General features: G+C 71.7%; 1 non-coding gene across 1 annotated transcript; it reads right to left on the reverse strand.

Moving 5' to 3' along the window:
- Positions 1-2,950: 2,950 nt before the first annotated feature.
- LOC138922464 (5.8S ribosomal RNA) lies at positions 2,951-3,103 on the reverse strand. Its single transcript, XR_011435550.1, has one exon. It is a non-coding gene; the product is annotated as a 5.8S ribosomal RNA (ribosomal RNA).
- Positions 3,104-6,064: the final 2,961 nt, after the last annotated feature.

The following is a 6,064-nucleotide window of genomic DNA, read 5'->3' on the forward strand; positions in this document are numbered from 1 at the left end:
ACACACTCATACGCGGATTCCGACTTCCATGGCCACCGTCCTTGCTGTCTATATCAACCAACACCTTTTCTGAGATTACGGTGAGCGTCGGCCGCCGGGCGCTGTGGCCGACGTTCGGTTCATCCCGCAACGCCGGTTCTGCTTACCAAAGTGGCCCACTAGGCACACGTCACGCCCGGCTCCATCGCGAGCCGGGCTTCTTCTACATTTTAAAGTTTGAGAATAGGTTGAGATGGGATTTCGGCCCCAAGACCTCTAATCATTCGCTACCGGATAAAACTGCGTGGGGTTCACGGGTCTGCGAGAGCGCCAGCTATCCTGAGGAAACTTCGGAGGAACCAGCTACTAGATGGTTCGATTGATCTTCGCTTCATACCCAGGTCGGACGACCGATTTGCACGTCCGGGACCGTACGGACCTCCACTGGAGGTTCCTGCAAGCCCCCGCCCTGCCCAGGCATAGTTCACCATCTTTCGGGTCCTAACACGTGCGTAAAGCAGCCACCTCCCCGGCGCGGCGGCGAGACGGAGCCGGTGGTGCGCCCTCGGCGGACTGGAGAGGCCCCTTAGGGTCCCACCCTCCGACGCCGGCGGGCGGGCGGCGCGGGCGCCGCCGGCCGCCGTACTCCTCATTGCGCCACGGCGGCTTTCGTGCGAGCCCCTGACTCGCGCACGTGTTAGACTCCTTGGTCCGTGTTTCAAGACGGGTCGGGTGGGTGGCCGACATCGCCGCCGACCCCGTGCGCTCGCCCCGGCTCGCTGCGCGTGGCGACGGCCCCCGGGCCCGACGGCGCGACCCGCCGGGGCGCACTGAGGACAGTCCGCCCCGCCTCCCCGACCCGCGGCGACCGTCGCCGCCCGGGGCGGCGGCGGCGGAGCGAGGGACGGGGGAGGTGGGGGAGCGGTCGCGCCGTGGGAGGGGCGGCCCGGCCCCCCCGGGACGCCGGCGCGCGCCCCCGCGGGAGGGGGGACCCCTCGCGGGGGAGCCCCCGCGGGGGTGGGCACGGGAGGGGAGAGAAAAGCGCGGCGACGGGTCACAGCTCCCTCGGCCCGAGGTTAGAGCGAGCGCTGCTGCCGGGGGGCTGTAACACCCGGGGGTGGGCCCCGCCCGGCCGCCCCCTCCGGAGAGGAGGGGACGGAACGGGGGCCCCCGGAGGCCACCTTCCCCGCCGGCCTTCCCCGCGGTCGGAGCCGGTCGCGGCGCACCGCCGCGGTCGTGCGCCCGGCGGCGGTCCGCCGGCCGGGGGCGGTCCCCCACAGACCCCACCCCCCGGCCCCGCCCCGCCCTCCCCCGCACCCGCCGGAGCCCCCGCGCGCACGCTCCCCCCGGGGAGGGAAGGAGGGCCGGCGGGGGACGGCGGGGGACGGAGGCGGGTGGAGGGACCGGGAGGAACGGGCGCGGGAAAGATCCGCCGGACCGCCGGCACGGCCGGACCACGCCGCCGGGTTGAATCCTCCGGGCGGACTGCGCGGACCCCACCCGTTTACCTCTTAACGGTTTCCGCCCTCTTGAACTCTCTCTTCAAAGTTCTTTTCAACTTTCCCTTACGGTACTTGTTGACTATCGGTCTCGTGCCGGTATTTAGCCTTAGATGGAGTTTACCACCCGCTTTGGGCTGCATTCCCAAGCAACCCGACTCCGGGAAGGCCCGGACCCGGCGCGCCGGGGGCCGCTACCGGCCTCACACCGTCCACGGGCTGGGCCTCGATCAGAAGGACTTGGGCCCCCCACGAGCGGCGCCGGGGGTGGGCCTTCCGTGCGCCACATTTCCCGCGCCCCACCGCGGGGCGGGTTCGGCGCTGGGCTCTTCCCTGTTCACTCGCCGTTACTGAGGGAATCCTGGTTAGTTTCTTTTCCTCCGCTGACTAATATGCTTAAATTCAGCGGGTCGCCCGTCTGATCTGAGGTCGCGTCTCGGAGGGCGCGGCGGCGGCGGCGGCCGCCGCGCGCGAGCCGCGAGCGGGGCGGGGAGCGACGGAGAGACGAACGCCGCGGAGGAGGACCCCGGGCGCGCGAGGCCACGGCCGCGTCCGCCCGGCCTTCCGCCCCGCCCCCGCCACGACCGACCCCCGAAGGAGGGCGGGCGGGCGGGCGGGGCGGAGCGCGGGCGGGCGGACGGGGGCACGAGCCGGGCACGGGCGGGGGCCCGCCGGGGAGACGGAGCGGGACGCCGCCACGCGCACGGCGGACGCGTCGCGGCGCGCGGGGAGGAGGCGCGGAGGGCGGCGGCGGGCGCGGCGGGGCGGCGGTCGCCCCGACCGCCGCCCGCGCGCGACGCACCCGCCCCTCCGCCGCGAGCCGCCACGGCCCGTCGGGCGGCGGACGCGGCGCCCGCCCGCCCGCCCGGGGCTCGGGGCCACGCGCGCGCGCGGCGCGACCCGGGCGCGCGGCGGCGGACGACGCCCGCGGCGTCCCGCGGGTCACCGCCGGGGCACGCGTCCCCGGGGCGCGCGCACGCGACTCGCCTCGGCGCGAGCCACCCCGGCGAAGGCTCCGGTCCGGGACCCGGGCGCGCCGGGGACCGGCGGCGGCCGGACGCACGGGACGGACCGCCGACGGGCGGCGGCGACCGGACAGACGGCCCGGACGCGGGCCCCCGAACACGGCGGCCCCGACCGCGCGCCGCGGGACCGTCTCGTCCCCGCCGGCCACCCCGGGCCGCGTGCGGCGGGGAGCCCCGGCCCGTGGCGACCCGGGCACCTCGGCGCGAGGCTCTCGTCTGCCTCTCCTCGACTCGCGGGCGGCGGCCCCACCCCGGGACCCCGCGGCGCCGCCGCCACCGACCCCACGCGCCTCCGCGACCGGGCGCCGGGCGCGTGGGAGGAGGGGCGGGCGCGCGGGGCGGACACCGCGTCTGCACTTGGCGGAGGGCGGGGCGGGCCCTGCGAGAGACCCCAGCCGCGCACCCCGGGGCAGGCGACACCCACCCCGGGGGCGATGATCGTCCCAGCGACGCTCAGACAGGCGTAGCCCCGGGAGGAACCCGGGGCCGCAAGTGCGTTCGAAGTGTCGATGATCAATGTGTCCTGCAATTCACATTAATTCTCGCAGCTAGCTGCGTTCTTCATCGACGCACGAGCCGAGTGATCCACCGCTAAGAGTCGTACGAGTTTGAACGGCGGGGTCCCCCGCAGGGCGGGGGAGAGCCCGCCCCTGGCACGGCACATCCCCGGAGGTGCCTCCGGCCGGCCAGGAAGACACAACGAGACCAGACTCCGTGAGGTCGGAAGGTTGGACGACGGGGCGTCCGGCACGGGCCCCGCGGGGCGTGCTCGGACACCCACAGACGCCGGGGGGCTCCGCCTCGCCCGAGGACGCGGGGCGCGCACGCGCACGCGCGATGACACGGCGGCCGCCGGGGACGCCCCCTCCCGACGGCCGCCGCGGCGGCGGCGCGGCGCCCCGGCCGGCGGAGTCTGGGGAGAAGGGCCAGGCCTCCCGACTCCCCGCGGGCCCGACCGCCCCGACCAAGGCGGACGGGCGAGGCCCCCCGGGGGTCTTTAAACCTCCGCGCCGGGACGCGCTAGGTACCTGGATGGGGGGAAGCCAAAGAAACGGACGAGGCGGAGCGGGTAGTGCCGCGCGGCCACCGCCTCGACGCCGCCCGCGCCGCGCGGCCACCCGGGGACGGACGCAGGCCTCGGCGCTGCCCGCCCGTGACCGAACCCCGCCGCCGGGCGCCCGCCGACCGACGACCCCACTGCGCCCGGCCCCCTCGACGCCGGGCGGGCCCCTCGCGTCCGGCGCGCCACCAGACCCGACCCGACTTTCCCCCGGGGGACCCTCCCCGCACCCGCGTCCCGGGCCCCTCTCGCCACGGAGGGCGAGGGCTGCGGCAGGAAGCGGGAGCGAGCGAGCAGGGCGGGGGGTGGGCGGACGTGGCGGCCGGACGCGGGCGCCCGGGGCGCCGAGGGGCGGGCAAGGGACGCGGAGGCACCGTCGGACGGACGACGACGCCGGCCGGCCGGGGAACGCGGCCCAGGGCGGGCGACGGGAGGCGGCGGGCGGCGGAGCACCCCGCGTGAGCCGGAGCTCCGAGGCCCCCGGGGGACCTGACCCCGGGGACTCCGCGGGGGCTCGCGCCACCACGCCGCCCTTCCGAGACGCGCCGAGGGGCCGCCGCCGCCCGCGAGGCGGGGACGGACGGCGCCGGAGACGGAGGCGCGCGCGACAAACTCCGGCCCGCCTCCCGGGAGACCGGAGGGCGCGGGGACGGCGGACGCGCCGGGGGCGGCGGCGCGGAGGACGCGGCGGCCTCGGACGCCGCGGGCGGACGGAGGCCGGAAGGGGCTCGTGGGCTCGCCGACATCGAGCCCACTCCCTCCGGACCACCGCCGACCCGGGACCGGGCGCGCCCGCGCCTCCCGCGCCTCCGGCCGGGCGCCCGCGCCTCCCGCGCCCCCTCCTCCCTCTCTCGAACCTCTCGCGACCAGCGGGCCGGCACCGCGCCGGCCCGCCCGCACGCGCGGGGGTGAAAAGGCTCGGCCGCCGGCGGCCGGCCGCCTCCGTGTGATCCTTCCGCAGGTTCACCTACGGAAACCTTGTTACGACTTTTACTTCCTCTAGATAGTCAAGTTCGACCGTCTTCTCAGCGCTCCGCCAGGGCCGTGGGCCGACCCCGGCAGGGCCGATCCGAGGGCCTCACTAAACCATCCAATCGGTAGTAGCGACGGGCGGTGTGTACAAAGGGCAGGGACTTAATCAACGCAAGCTTATGACCCGCACTTACTGGGAATTCCTCGTTCATGGGGAATAATTGCAATCCCCGATCCCCATCACGAATGGGGTTCAACGGATTACCGCGCCTGCCGGCGTGGGGTAGGCACACGCTGAGCCAGTCAGTGTAGCGCGCGTGCAGCCCGGACATCTAAGGGCATCACAGACCTGTTATTGCTCAATCTCGGGTGGCTGAACGCCACTTGTCCCTCTAAGAAGTTGGGGGACGCCGACCGCTCGGGGTCGCGTAACTAGTTAGCATGCCAGAGTCTCGTTCGTTATCGGAATTAACCAGACAAATCGCTCCACCAACTAAGAACGGCCATGCACCACCACCCACGGAATCGAGAAAGAGCTATCAATCTGTCAATCCTGTCCGTGTCCGGGCCGGGTGAGGTTTCCCGTGTTGAGTCAAATTAAGCCGCAGGCTCCACTCCTGGTGGTGCCCTTCCGTCAATTCCTTTAAGTTTCAGCTTTGCAACCATACTCCCCCGGAACCCAAAGACTTTGGTTTCCCGGAAGCTGCCCGGCGGGTCATGGGAATAACGCCGCCGCATCGCCAGTCGGCATCGTTTATGGTGGAACTACGACGGTATCTGATCGTCTTCGAACCTCCGACTTTCGTTCTTGATTAATGAAAACATTCTTGGCAAATGCTTTCGCTCTGGTCCGTCTTGCGCCGGTCCAAGAATTTCACCTCTAGCGGCGCAATACGAATGCCCCCGGCCGTCCCTCTTAATCATGGCCTCAGTTCGAAAACCAACAAAATAGAACCGCGGTCCTATTCCATTATTCCTAGCTGCGGTATCCAGGCGGCTCGGGCTCTTTGAACACTCTAATTTTTCAAAGTAAACGCTTCGGGCCCCGCGGGGCACTCAGCTAAGAGCATCGAGGGGGCGCCGAGAGGCAAGGGCGGGGCGGGCGGTGGCTCGCCTCGCGGCGGACCGCCCGCCCGCTCCAAGATCCACTACGAGCTTTTTAACTGCAGCAACTTTAATATACGCTATTGGAGCTGGAATTACCGCGGCTGCTGGCACCAGACTTGCCCTCCAATGGATCCTCGCGAAAGGATTTAAAGTGGACTCATTCCAATTACAGGGCCTCGAAGAGTCCTGTATTGTTATTTTTCGTCACTACCTCCCGGGTCGGGAGTGGGTAATTTGCGCGCCTGCTGCCTTCCTTGGATGTGGTAGCCGTTTCTCAGGCTCCTCTCCGAATCGAACCCTGATTCCCCGTCACCCGTGGTCACCATGGTAGGCACAGCGACTACCATCGAAAGTTGATAGGGCAGACGTTCGAATGGGTCGTCGCCGCCACGGGGGCGTGCGATCGACCCGAGGTTATCTAG

Source organism: Equus caballus, unplaced genomic scaffold, assembly GCF_041296265.1.
Source record: "Equus caballus isolate H_3958 breed thoroughbred unplaced genomic scaffold, TB-T2T haplotype2-0000896, whole genome shotgun sequence".
In the NCBI taxonomy this organism is placed as follows: Eukaryota; Metazoa; Chordata; class Mammalia; order Perissodactyla; family Equidae; genus Equus; species Equus caballus.